This window comes from Malaya genurostris, chromosome 3, assembly GCF_030247185.1.
Source record: "Malaya genurostris strain Urasoe2022 chromosome 3, Malgen_1.1, whole genome shotgun sequence".
Classification (NCBI taxonomy): Eukaryota; Metazoa; Arthropoda; class Insecta; order Diptera; family Culicidae; genus Malaya; species Malaya genurostris.
The window spans coordinates 2,186,507-2,200,241 of record NC_080572.1 but is presented as its reverse complement, the minus strand read 5'-3'; positions in this window follow the sequence as shown (position 1 = coordinate 2,200,241).

Genomic DNA, 13,735 nt, shown 5'->3' with positions numbered 1-13,735 from the left:
ACTGGAATTACTATATCGTTTTCATATCGTGATTTTATTTCTCTCCATTTTGTACCATTCACAAAATTCGAAATTTCTATGGATTTTTCTAATTGATCAGTATTGTTCAATATTGTGAATAGAACATTTTCAGATTCAAGAAAAGCTCTTATCTGATCGACAATTGGCATTAGAATTAGATAATTTGTGTTATTTTTCTCTTCCAAATCTGTTTCTATAATTTTCGAAATAACTGTTCCATATCTATTAACAGTTTTAACTGATGGTAATGATAGTCGCAAATTACTGTTCACATACTTAAAGAGTTTGTAATCAGAGTTTATGGGCTTGAATAATGATTTCATTTTCAGAATACAGCTTTTGAATTCAAAATCGTTTTCTGGGTTAGAAATTATTATTTCTAAATCTTGGATTTGGTCAGCAATCTCCTTCAACAGCTGTGATACTTTATTCTGGATGTTGTAAATGTCTTTTCTCGAAAAATTATTTTTATAATGCAAGCTTAAAGTAAAATTAACCGCAGATCAGTTGGTGTTGAACAGTCGTTCGCATCGCACGCGTATAGCTCTTGGCTCCTGGAAATTTTTTCTGGCTACCTAGAATTTCATTGATTCAAGGTTTCAGTCACTGTCTTTTTTTTCTCAAGGCTATACAAAAAGTGATATTCTAATATAATCAGTCTTTTTCAAGACTAAGAAATTTTAAGCCTTTTTTAAGGCTTGCTATTCAAAGAACTATTCTTCGAAATAATCAGTCTTTATTAAGACTACCACAAAATCAGTCTTTATCAAGACTTTTTCAAGCTAGGAGTCTAATCGAAGACTAATTTAGCCTAGTTAATTTAATTTAAAATTTCATTCATTTAAAAAATGCCTGCGTCCAACCGGAAAGGCAACAAGCCTGAGGCTAAAAATAATTCAATACGGAATAAATCACAATCCGTTATTCAAAACTTTTTTAATAACATTCACGATCTTATAGAATCTGAATGTAAAAATAAAATACAACGGACGGATTTCCCTTCCGTTGATTCTATGCCGTCTAACAATATTTACGAGATTCTTCCCGGATTGTAGCGACATAGAAGGAAATTTTTCAAAAATTCCGTCGTTTTAAGAAAAAACAACAATCTATGCCTCCAGTGACGGTGATGATCTCCGACTTTAAAGCATTCCGTACTGAGCTTTCTTCTTCTCTCCCGGAAGTAAAAGTCTCATTTTAATTCGGACGAAGAGGAGAATGTCGAGTCTTGGTTGATGGATTGGAAGATTACGAACGTCTTATTCGATATTTGTCCGATAAGCTACATAAATTTTATACATATGATCTAAAATTCAGTCGGTGTTGAACAGTCGTTCGCACCGCACGCGTATAGCTCTTGGCTCCTGGAATTTTTTTTTCTGGCTACCTAGAGTTTCATTGATTCAAGGCTTCAGTCTTTTTCAAGGCTACCTGAATCACTAACTAAGTGACTAAGTGATACAAAGAGTGATATTAGAGTGATTAAGTGATACAAAGAGTGATATTAGAGTGACTAAGAAATTAATCAGCCTTTTTTAAGGCTAGCTAGGAGTCTAATCGAAGACTAATTTAGCCTAGTTAATTTAATTTAAAATTTCATTAATTTCAAAAATGCCTGCGTCCAACCGGAAAGGCAACAAGCCTAAGGCTAAAAATAATTCAATACGGAATAAATCACAATCCGTTATTCAACATTTTTCTAATAACATTCATGATCTTATAGAATCTGAATGTAAAAATAAAAGACAACGGACGGATTTCCCTTCCGTTGATCCTATGCCGTCTAACAATATTTACGAGATTCTTCCTGAATCCGATTGTAGCGACATAGAAGAAAATTCTTCAAAAATTCCCAAAATGGACGCTTGTCGTTCTGGGAAGAAACATCAATCTATGCCACCAGTGACGGTGATGATTTCCGACTTCAAAGCATTCCGTACTGAGCTTTCTACTTTTCTCCCGGAAGTAAAAGTCTCATTTCAAATCGGACGAAGAGGAGAATGTCGAGTCTTGGTGGATGGATTGGAAGATTACGAAAGTCTTATTCGATATTTGTCCGAAAAACTTCATAAATTTTATTCATATGATATAAAATCAGACAGACCTTTCAAGGCTGTCTTGAAAGGATTATCAAATGATCAAAGTATTGATGAAATTAAAAATGAACTAAAAGAATTGCTTGGTTTTGCCCCTTCCCAAGTAATACTTATGAAAAAAAGAGCGAATGGTACTTCTAAACCACGCTCTGGAATTTCCCATGAACTTTACCTAATACACTTCAATCGAAGTGATGTAAACAATTTGAAAACTTTAGAAAAAGTACGTTTCATTTCCCACATTAAAATTCATTGGGAACATTATAAACGGCATAATCGTATTGCAAACTTAACGCAATGTCGTCGTTGCCAAGGCTTCGGTCATGGAACCAAAAATTGTCATATGGATATACGGTGTTTGAATTGTGGTAAATCGCATTCGAAAGACGCTTGTCCAATGAATGAAACCACTGATAAATTTTCATGTTCAAATTGCAATGGAAATCATAAATCCAATTATTTGAAATGTCCTGTCAGGGAAAAAATTTTAAACGCTCGTTCGCTTAGACAACAAGTCAAATCAACGACCTTAAATTTACAGAACATACCTGAAAATTCTTCTAAGGCACCTGCCAATTCGTCTTCTAACGAAAACAATTTATTGACAGGTAGATCGACCTCGTCATCATCTTCTTCTAATGTCAGTTATGCTGGTATATTAGGTAGAAATCTATCTCCTATTTCTTCTAATGTAAATAATCAAAACACAGGACCGCCTTGCAGTTCTTCTTCTAACGAAAACAATTTATTAATAGGTAGACCGACCAAATCATCTTCTTCTAATGGCAGTCTACCTACAAATATTCCTTCAATGCCATTCGCTTCTTTAAATGAAGTCGATTTAGGCGATATAACTGAAAATAAAATGATCTACCTACAAGATCAACTTTTTCAAATGATCATCCAAATGAATTCGACTTCATCACTTTTTGAAGCATTTCAAATCGGATGGAAATTTGCAAATAATATTATGATGAATTTAAAATTTAACAGTGATGTTAAATAATTATTTGAATATTTTAAATTGGAATGCTCGATCTTTGAAATCGAGTGAAGATGAATTTTATAATTTTCTCAAAGTTCACAAAATTCATATTGCCATTGTGACAGAAACTTTTCTTAAACCAAATGTAAAATTGAAAAGTAATCCACATTATGTGGTTCATCGATTTGACAGGTTTACTGGAATTGGTGGTGGAGTTGCCATTTTTGTCCAACGGCAAATTAAACATCGAATTTTACCTTCTTTCAATACTAAAGTTATTGAAAGCTTGGGAATCGAAGTTGAAACCATTCATGGAATTTATTTCATCGCTGGAGCATATTTGCCATTCCAATGCACCGGCGAACAATTAAATTTCTTTAAAGGCGATTTGCAAAAACTTACAAGATATCGATCGAAATTTTTCGTAATAGGGGACTTAAATGCTAAGCATGTCCAGTGGAATTGTAGGCAAAATAACAGTAATGGTAAAATACTTCATAATCAACTCTCAGCTGGTTACTTTACAGTTCTTCATCCCAGTAATCCTACTTGTTTCTCTTCCGTGAAAAACCCGTCTACAATTGATCTGGTTCTAACAGATCAAAGTCACATTTGTAGTGAACCGATTACTCATGCTGATTTTGACTCAGATCATCTTCCTGTAACATTCAGACTTTCCAACGAAGCTATAATTAATCCAATTAGTTCTATTTTCAACTATCATAGAGCAAATTGGTTGGATTACAGATCTCACATTGAAAATCATGTGGATCATGAAACTATTTTAGAAAATTCTGCGGATATCGACACAGCAATTGATAATTTGAATCATTATATTATCGAAGCTAGAAATCTTTCAGTTCCCAAAGCTCAAACTAAATTAAATTCTCCTATCATCGATGACAATCTTCAACTGCTCATTCGGTTGAAGAATGTTCGTCGACGACAATATCAACGTTCTCGTGATCCTGCTATGAAAAACATAGTTAAGGATTTACAAAAAGAAATTAAACATAGATTTACTCTTTTGCGAAATGAAAATTTCGCTAAAGAAGTTGAACAAATTAAACCATATTCTAAACCTTTCTGGAAACTTTCTAAGGTTCTTAAGAAACCTCAGAAACCTATTCCTGCTCTCAAGGAAGGAAATCAAATACTTCTTACAAATGGCGAAAAAGCTCAAAAACTTGCTCAGCAGTTCGAGAGTGTCCACAATTTTAATTTGAACGTTGTGAGTCCTATTGAAAATGAAGTCTCACTGAAATATGATCATATTTCAACCCAAGTGTTATCACACGATGACATTATTGAGACGAATTTTGATGAAATTAAATCAATTATTAGAAAACTTAAAAACATGAAGGCTCCTGGTAATGATGGAATTTTTAATATTCTTATTAAAAATCTTCCCGATGTTGCCTTGAGACTCCTGGTTAAAATTTTCAACAAGTGTTTTTCAATAGCTTACTTCCCAAAAAGATGGAAAAACGCTAAAGTAATTCCTATCCTAAAACCTGATAAAAACCCAGCAGAAACATCAAGTTATCGCCCAATTAGCTTATTTTCTTCTATCAGTAAACTTTTTGAAAAAATTATCTTGTTAAGAATGATGACTCATATAAATGAGAATTCAATTTTTTTACCAGAGCAGTTTGGATTTCGTCATGAACATTCAACTACTCATCAACTTGTCAGAGTAACGAACATGATAAAATCAAATAAATCTTCTGGGTTATCCACTGGAGTTGCTCTTCTAGACATAGAAAAAGCATTCGACAGTGTTTGGCACAAAGGTTTAATAGCAAAAATGTCTGATTTCCAGTTTCCTATTTATTTGATCAAAATGATTCAAAATTATTTAACTGATCGTACTCTTCAGGTTAGCTATCAGAATTGTAAATCTGAATTGCTACCCGTACGAGCCGGTGTTCCGCAGGGTTCGAGTGTAGCTCCAATCTTGTATAATATTTTCACTTCTGATCTTCCAAATCTACCCGTTGGTTGTCAGAAATCGCTATTCTGTGACGACACAAGTCTGTTAGCCACAGGTAGAAATCTAAGAGTGATCTGCAGTCGCCTACAAAGAAGTTTAAATATTTTCAGTGATTATCTGTCAAAATGGAAAATTAAACCAAATGCAGCAAAAACGCAATTAATTATCTTTCCTCACAAGCCAAGAGCTTCTTTTCTTAAACCAAACAATAATCACATTCTCAAATTGAATGGCTTGGAATTGACATGGTCTGATCAAGCTAAATACTTAGGTTTAACGTATGACAAAAAACTCACTTTCAAGGATCACATTGAAGGAATCCAGGCAAAGTGTAATAAATATATTAAATGTTTATATCCTCTTATAAACAGAAATTCTAAGCTCTGTCTAAAAAACAAATTGTTAATTTATAAACAAATTTTCAGACCAGCCATGCTTTATGCGGTACCAATTTGGTCAAGCTGTTGTTCCACCAGGAAGAAAACGCTTCAAAGGATTCAGAATAAAATTCTGAAAATGATTCTGAAGCGTCCTCCCTGGTTTAGTACAAATGAGTTACACAGACTCACAAATATAGAACCATTAGATGTAATGTCACATAATATTATAAGCAAATTCCGACAAAAATCGATGCAATCTTCAATTGAATCGATTCGCTCTCTGTATTAGTTAGTAAGTTAGTATATAAGTTCCTTTTCCCCATTACACAATACAAGTAGGTTTAGAATTTTCCCTACACAAAAATCTCAGAATTGCGGAAGCAAATGATGTCTTCATGGTAATAACCAAATCATATATATATATATATATATATATATATATATATATATATATATATATATATATATATATATATATATATATATATATATATATATATATATATATATATATATATATATATATATAACAGGGCTGAAAAGTCACCACTTGTGGCTGAACACCCAATTTAAATCTTAATAATTTAATTTTAACTCATATTCCAATAAATAGTTATTTAAAAAAAAAAAAAAAAAAAAAAAAAAAAAAGATCTAAAATTAGACAGACCCTTCAAGGCTGTCTTGAAAGGCTTATCAAATGATCAAAGTACTGATGAAATTAAAAATGAACTAAAAGAATTGCTTGGTTTTGCCCCTTCCCAAGTAATACTTATAAAAAAAGAGCGAATGGTACTTCTAAACCACGCTCGGAATTTCCCATGAACTTTACCTAATACACTTCAATCGAAGTGATGTAAACAATTTGAAAACTTTAGAAAAAGTACGTTTCATTTCCCACATTAAAATTCATTGGGAACATTATAAACGGCATAACCGTATCGCAAACTTAACGCAATGTCGTCGTTGCCAAGGCTTCGGCCATGGAACCAAAAATTGTCATATGGATATACGGTGTTTGAATTGTGGTAAATCGCATTCGAAAGACGTTTGTCCAATGAATGAAACCACTGATAAATTTTCATGTTCAAATTGCGATGGAAATCATACATCCAATTATTTGAAATGTCCTGTCAGGGCAAAAATTTTAAACGCTCGTTCGCTTAGACAACAAGTCAATTCAACGACCTTAAATTTACAGAACATACCTGAAAATCAAAAAAACCGTTACAAATGTCACGCCTAATTCTTCTAAGGCACTTATTTCTTCGAATTCAAAACAAAAAACAGGTACGCCTTCCAATTCGTCTTCTAACGAAAACAATTTATTGACAGGTAGATCGACCTCGTCATCATCTTCTTCTAATGTCAGTTATGCTAGTGTAACAGGTAGAAATCCACCACTTAATTCTTCTAATGTAAATAATCAAAACACAGGAACGCCTTGCAGTTCATCTTCTAACGAAAACATTTTATTAATAGGTAGATCGGCCATATCATCTTCTTCTAATGGCAGTTCTAATGGCAGTCTACCTACAAAAATTCCTTCAATGCCATTCGCTTCTTTAAATAAAGTTGATTTAGGCGATATAACTGAAAATAAACCTACAAGATACCTACAAGATCAACTTTTCCAAATGATCATCCGAATGAATTCGACTTCGCTCACTTTTTGAAGCATTTCAAATCGGATGGCAATTTGCAAATAATAGTATAATGAATTTAAAATTTAACAGTGATGTTAAATAATTATTTGAATATTTTAAATTGGAATGCTCGATCTTTAAAATCGAGTGAAGATGAATTTTATAATTTTCTCAAAGTTCACAAAATTCATATTGCCATTGTGACAGAACCTTTCCTTAACCAAATGTAAAATTGAAAAGTAATCCACATTATGTGGTTCATCGATTTGACAGGTTTGCGGGAATGGGTGGTGGAGTTGCCATTTTTGTCCAACGGCAAATCGAATTTTATCTTCTTTCAATACTAAAGATATTGAAAGCTTGGGAATCGAAATTGAAACCATTCATGGAATTTATTTCATTGCTGGAGCATATTTGCCATCCCAATGCACCGGCGAACAATTAAATTTCTTTATAGGTGATTTGTAAACTCACAAGATATCTACCGAAATTTTTCGTAATAGGGTACTTAAATGCTAAGCATGTTCAGTGGAATTGTAGGCAAAATAACCGTAATGGAAAAATACTTCATAATCAACTCTCTGATGGTTACTTTGCAGTTCTCTGTCCCAGTAATCCGACTTGTTTCTCTTCTGTGAAAAACCCCTCTACAATTGATCTGGTTCTAACAGTTCAAAGTCACATTTGTAGTGAACCAATTACACATGCTGACTTTGACTCAGATCATCTTCCTGTAACATTCAGACTTTCCAACGAAGCTATAATTAATATAATTAGTTCTATATTCAACTATCATAGAGCTACTTGGTTGGATTATAGATCTCACATTGAAAATCATGTGGATCATGAAACTATTTTAGAAAATTCTGCGGATATCGACACAGCAATTGATAGTTTGAATCATTACATTATCGAAGCTAGAAATCGTTCAGTTCCCAAGGCTCAAACTAAATTAAATTCTCCTATCATCGGTGACAGTCTGCAACTGCTCATTCGGTTGAAGAATGTTCATTGACGACAATATCAACGTTCTCGTGATCCTGCTATGAAAAACATAGTTAGGGATTTACAAGAAGAAATTAAACATAGATTTACTCTTTTGCGAAATGAAAATTTCGCTATATAAGTTGAACAAATTGAACCATATTCTAAACCTTTCTGAAAACTGGAGACCTCAGAAACCAATTCCTGCTCTCAAGGAAGGAAATCAACAACTTCTTACGAATGGCGAAAAAGCTCAAAAACTTGCTCAACAGTTCGAGAGTGTACACAATTTTAATTTTAACGTTGTGAGTCCTATTGAAAACGAAGTCTCACTGAAATTCGATCATATTTCAACTCAAGTGTTATTACCAAATGACATTATTGAGACGAATTTTGATGAAATTAAATCAATTATTAGGAAACTTAAAAACATGAAGGCTCCTGGTAATGATGGAATTTTTAATATTCTTATTAAAAATCTTCCCGATGTTGCCTTGAGACTCCTGGTTAAAATTTTCAACAAGTGTTTTTCATTAGCTTACTTCCCAAAAAGATGGAAAAACGCTAAAGTAATTCCTATCCTCAAACGTGATAAAAACCCAGCAGAAACATCAAGTTATCGACCAATTAGCTTACTTTCTTCTATCAGTAAACTTTTTGTAAAAATTATCTTGTTGAGATTGATGTCTCATATAAATGAGCAGTTTGGATTTCGTCATGAACATTCAACTATTCATCAACTTATAAGAGTAACGAACATACAAATAAATCTGCTGGGTTATCCACTGGAGTTGCTTTTCTAGACATAGACAGTGTTTGGCAGAAAGGTTCAATAGCAAAAATGTCTGATTTTCCAGTTTCCTATTTATTTGATCAAAATGATTAAAAATTATTTAACTGATCGTACTCTTCAGGTTAGCTATCAGAATTGTAAATCTGAATTGCTACCCGTACGAGCCGGTGTTCCGCAGGGTTCGAGCGTAGCTCCAATCTTGTATAATATTTTCACTTCTGATTGGAAGATCTACCCGATGGTTGTCAGAAATCGCTATTCTGTGACGACACAAGTCTGTTAGCCACAGGTAGAAATCTAAAAGTGATCTGCAATCGCCTACAAAGAAGTTTAAATATGTTCAGTGATTATCTGTCACAATGGAAAATTAAACCAAATTGTTAATTTATAAACAAATTTTCAGACCAGCCATGCTTTATGCAGTACCAATTTGGTCAAGTTGTTGTTCCACCAGGAAGAAAACGCTTCAAAGGATTCAGAATAAAATTCTGAAAATGATTTTGAAGCGTCCTCCCTGGTTTAGTACAAATGAGTTGCACAGACTCACAAATATAGAACCATTAGATGTAATGTCACATAATATTATAAACAAATTCCGACAAAAATCGGTGCAATCTTCAATTGAATCGATTCGCTCTCTGTATTAGTTAGTAAGTTAGTATATAAGTTCCTTTTCCCCATTACACAATACAAGTAGGTTTAGAATTTCCCCTACACAAAAATCTCAGAATTGCGGAAGCAAATAATGTCCTCATGGTAATAACCAAATCATATATATAATAGGGCTGAAAAGTCACCACTTGTGGCTGAACACCCAATTTAAATATTAATAATTTAATTTTAACTCATATTCCAATAAATAGTTATTTAAAAAAAATTAAACTCAGATCTATAAATTTTTTCTAGTTTACACGTAGTGGATTCTGTTCCTGAATTATGATTTGTTACCATTCTTCTTCTTTTAACAGAGGATGAAGTTTCATATTTTTCGGTGTTAAGAGATAAACTATCTGATAATACAGAAACTGTTGAAGAGCTCGAGGATTTGATATGTAGATTTACAATAGTCATTTGTGGCAGATTTTGAATGATTCATTATGTGTTTTCTGAACGGGTGATACTTTGAAAAAAAAAAATGCGTACACGAATCTACTGTGCATTTGTATCGATAAGCTAGTGGAATGACATGGTCCTCTTTAAGATGGGAAAGATACTTTTCATTCTCTTTCTTATCGGTTCTCTTATTTTTTGTCGTGAATACGACTTACTTTACTATGGGGCGCCTTTTCAAAATTAGCCATATGGAAGAATGGGCAGAACTTAATCGTGATTACCTCGACTTGTATTGATGGCAGCAACATAATTGTTTCACTATTTCATCAAAAATATGATCAGGAATTTAGGATAATATTTTGAACAGTGTGAGATACCTACAAACAACTCAAAAATCAAGTTTTCTGAAAATTTTAAAACAACGCGAAAAACTCTTTACTTTTGCATGGGTTTTTCGCGCAAGGACGACGATTTTGAGGTAGTCAAGCACATATCTTCAACTGAACGTTATAAAAGGGGAACCGTGGTCGAAAATCGATCATTTCTTCTTGTGCGTTGGATGAAAGCAGACGTCGGGGCGAGAAGACGTATTCAAACAGAAAACAAGAAACGAAAAGAGGACAACATTATATAAAATCAACCGTTCTAATGACTCTAAATGTTATCTAAAGAACTATTAAAATTACTTCTTTGCAAATCGAAGTCCGTACTGCCTGAGCCACGATCTTGGTTTTCGGATACTGCTTGATTTATTACTGATTCCTGGCTCGTATCAGCAGTGACTTCCTGGACCGATGCTGCTGGTGGTACCGAAAGAAGCTTTTCTATTTGTGATTTCTGAAAATATAAATGAATTAATCAAAAATTCTTACTTCAAACTTGAATGCTTTACATACATTTCGTTTTCTCTAGGAGGTTATGACTTCGAAAATATTTTCGAAAGCCCAATCGATCCCTGTAGGCTTTAAACACTCCCGAAAATCTTCGATTGATATTGTCAAGAGCCCGAACCTGCCAATATCGCATTCTATTAAAAGTAAATGTAAATTTGTATATTGAATATTACACAAGTTTTGAAACTGTACTTACCTTTAAAAACTTCCAAAAAAGAATGCGGAATGTTTAAGTCTGCCTCTAACATGTCAGCCATTTTGTTGTTTGAAGTTTTCATACAGGAAATTCACTTAACTTCGGTCATGGAACTTACCATATGAAGATTATGTGAAAATCACATAGCTTGTACTGGGTTTCCAGATGTTATTTATAGACATCACGTAGAATATCAACAATAAATAAAGCACCGATGTCTTCAGGATAGTAGTATAAAAATCGATTAAAATCGATTAAACCGATTCCACATGCTTAGAAGGAACCCAAGATTCCTTTTTAAACTGTATTGTATTCAAGTTTAACTATATTTCATAAAACCAGAAGAGCGAAAAGCGTGTTTGATGTAAAAAAGTCTAACAAATCGATTGCATATAGTTTTAATGACAGCAGCACACTTGTTGTACCGTTCGATTCCTGATGTTATCAAGGATCTTCTCGACTTGGAAATTTTCTTGATAAACCCTGGATAACAATACTCGTGCGGTCGTTGAATATATTTGTAATTTTAGTTTGAGGTCTTTCTTCGTAATATCAATCGATTTTAATCAACCGTAATTGACCTTCTATCGGAATGCGAAAGAAAGTTCACCCAGAGATACAACTTTTAACATAAATTGGGGTAAAGGGGGTCACAGTACTGTCATTTCCATTATGTGTGTTTGGATCACTGAAGTTTTCTACGTAATATGGACCAATGTTGATAGGTCATATTAGATCAGCTTCGGAATTGTAAATCTGAAGTCAACAGAAAATTATGTTTGTGGGAAAATTGGGGTAAAACTATGTAGCACGATTCACGCCATCATGAAAACTATTTTTTGAGGTTATATGTGAAACATTGAATAGTCTTGTTTAACCCTAATTAGTCCAAACAGTAGAAATCAGTACTCAGTAGAAATTTTGTTTTTTTTTTCTGTAAATTTACGGAAGAAGATTGTTTGGGGTAAAACAGAATGCAGTTATTTGCGGTCGATCTTATAAAAAACAATCCATTTATCGGACTTATGAACATGTTAGGAGTACCTTCCGATTAGTCGAGTTCATTTTTTCAGAGTTTCACAATTAGTCATCGAAGTAAAGTCAGAAAAACAGAAAAGTTTAAGCAAAATATGCATGATAGTGAATTTTACGGATCTTCTAACTATCATCAATCGCTAAATGCGGTAAATTTTGCATAAGAAATACTAACTTTGAAAATATTTGCTTAGGATTTCATGAAATTATTGAGCAAAGTCGCGATTTGGATCGTTTTTTCCCCACGACGATGCGAAAAACGTCAAAAATCTTCTAAACTCAACTTAATACTTATTCAATTCATAAATCATGTTAGTTGCCATCCATTTGAACTTCCGGTCCCCAGATTCCGGTTTCTACTATTTTTGTCGAGTTGCTGTTCATAGCTTCAACTTAAGTGCTATTCCAGCAGATCGTGTCAGGTGTACAAACAAGAGTTACAAGCAAACAGGTTTCGTTACAATTATACTTCTTTAAGTGAAGCTTTGCGTGGAATAACATCGTGGTCAGATAAAAACACAAATGAAATAACGTACTAGATAAAATGTGCGGTTTACAAGCTGTTATCATTCCACGATGGCGATCGTTTGAGGAAACATGTTCGTGATCTTCATCTGCAGCCCTAAGAAGCAATATCACAGTGAATTGTTTTTTGCCAAGTCTGTAATTTGTAAACACGCCCTTCTTTACTATGGGGCGCATTTTCAAAATGTCTGAGAGAGTGATAATTTTTTGATAGTAAATATCTCTTGTTGTATTTAACGTATTGAAATAATTTTTGCTACATGTCATCGGAAAAATGGTCATCAATTTATGATTATATTTTCAGTTGCATGACACAATCACAAATAATTCAAAACTAATATTTCCTGAAATGTTTTATATCGACGAGTATCAAAAAGGAAAACTTATGACGCGTGTTTGCCTTTCTCATACCCGAGCCGTTTTACTGTTGTAAGCGACATTTTATTTCTGCGTTAGATTTTCAGTCATAATTTTGAAAGCTCATAGCTCAGTGATCTGTAGACGGATTTATATAATCTAACATCCGACTTTTTTCAGCTTATTGCAACAACATTGAATTGTTTCAATAGTACACTATTAAAAAACCTGTGTCGCTTCCAAAACATTCTGTCTGAACCAATTAATGTAACTTCTGGCGTACCTCAGGGTTCTCACTTAGGGCCTCTTCTTTTCATTTTACATATAAACGACATTTCCTTCATACTCAAAAATCTGAAAGTGCTTATGTATGCAGACGACATGAAACTCTTCATGGAAATTAAAAATATCAACGACGCTGTAATATTCCAGAACGAAATCAATCTATTCCACATTTGGTGCTGCAAAAGTCTACTCCAACTCAATGTAAAAAAATGTAACTCAATAACTTTCAGAAGGAAAAATGAAACTATATCCACAAACATACATCTAGGAAATCAACTTGTAGAAAAATGTAAAATTGTAAGAGATTTAGGCGTAATCTTAGACTCCAAGCTCACTTTTGTGGAACACTACAATACCATAATCAATAAAGCTAATAGCATGCTGGGCTTTATTAAACGCTTCAGTCATAACTTTCAGGACCCATACACAATTAAATTATTATACACTACATATGTCAGACCTATTTTGAAATATTGCAGCCTAGTATGGAATCCA